A 1664-nucleotide genomic window follows, 5' to 3' on the forward strand; every position below is an offset into this window, starting at 1 on the left:
AAAGTGCAACCCGAGCAACCCTCAAAGGTCCTCCAAGGGGTGGTGAACAGGGACTGGGTGGGTTTTGGTTTCCTAGAGCAGGGCCCTAAAAAAATGTATGCATTGACAGCAGTGTGGATGTCAAACCCAGGGAGGCATCTCCCTTCTGATGGGCACACACCTTCTCTTTTCTCCTTTTCCAGCGGAGCCAGACGGCTCATCCAATGTACTCTCCTACTCTTGCCTGCTGCCCTTGGCGAGAGTCGTCATGCCTCGATGGCAGAAGAGCAAAGGCCACTCTCATGAAACACATCGCCAGTCCCAGGACCCAGTTGACATCAAGTGGGTGGAGGGTGACCAGGCCACTGCAGCAGGGGAGGAAAAGGCCTCTGCTCCCATGACTGCTCCTAAGGAATCTCCCCCAGGCTCCCCTGAGGATCAAGGCCCAAGGATACCGCAGGAATCCCTGCCCTGCCCTGTGGCTGCTGCAGAGGCTTCCTGTCCAAAGGCTGCTAACCACTCCCAGACACAGACTCAAGGTGAGGGAGATGCAAGCACTCCTGTGGTCGACCGAAGCTCTGCTCCGGATTCCCAGACAGACACCCTTGGCCGGATGTTCAACATTTTGGTGCAGTTGCTGCTGCACAAGCATAAAATGGAAGACCCCATTTCCAAGGCAGACATGATGAAGATCGTCAACAAAAAGTACCAGCAGCATTATCCTGAGATGCTGAGGAAAGCCTCCTTGCACATGGAGATGGTCTTAGGCCTTGAGATGAAGGAAGTCGACTCCTGAAGCCAAACCTACGTTCTGGTCAGCCTTTTGGAGATCACCAGGGAAGAGAGGCAGTTTAACATCAGGGGATTTCCCACAATGGGGTTCCTGTTGCTTGCGCTGGGCCTGGTCTACAGGGATAGCTACCAGGTCACAGAAGCAATGATGTGGGCATTCCTGAATGTACTGGGAATCTTCGACGGGAAGTGCCACTTCATCTTTGGAGAGCCCAGGAAGCTCCTCACCAGAGATCTGGTTCAGGAGAAGTACCTGGAGTACCGGCCCCCTTCACTTGGGAGGATCATGAACGGAGATTACACGAGCCTCCTCACTATGAGTTCCTGTGGGGTCCCAGAGCCCACGTGGAAGCTAACAAGAAGAAAGTGCTGGGGTTCTTGGAGAGGCTTGATAAGATGGACTCCAAAGAGTTTCATGGCCACTGTGAACGCACCTGGCGCGATGAAGAAAGGAGAGTCGTAGCCTCAGGATGGCGTGGCACTGGGCTTAATGCCAGGACCCGGGGAAGTTTGAGAGCCAAGTCCAGCAAGCCTATCAAGGCCAGCAGGCCAGCCATACTTCGGCGCATCCCACCGCCTCCGCGGCAGCGTGGTAATCACCTGCTTCTGCTGCTCCACCTGCCCCACACCCGGCTTCCTCAACCTTGCCACCGAAGGAAGGCTGAGCTAACCGCTTCACTTTCAGGTTGAAAATGCTTGTGACTCAATGTAGTGGGACAACATGGAGCACATGGCTGCCATATCATGTTCTTGTCATGCATACTTACGCTCTCCATTGAGCTGTGTGTATGTTTTTATTTAATTTTTGTATGTTTTTTCCCAGTTGACTAATGTTCCTTTTACCAAATGTTGGCTTAGACTCAACTTATATCTACCCGAGAATGTTCCCAGCT

The 1664-nt window shown here is 53.1% G+C and overlaps 1 pseudogene; it reads left to right on the forward strand.

Annotated features, from left to right (window-relative positions):
- Positions 1 to 592: 592 nt before the first annotated feature.
- Positions 593 to 1461, forward strand: LOC115869807 (annotated as a pseudogene).
- Positions 1462 to 1664: the final 203 nt, after the last annotated feature.

Source organism: Echinops telfairi, unplaced genomic scaffold (assembly GCF_000313985.2).
Source record: "Echinops telfairi isolate 266 unplaced genomic scaffold, ASM31398v2 ScPeMD7_53;HRSCAF=182, whole genome shotgun sequence".
Taxonomy (NCBI): Eukaryota; Metazoa; Chordata; class Mammalia; order Afrosoricida; family Tenrecidae; genus Echinops; species Echinops telfairi.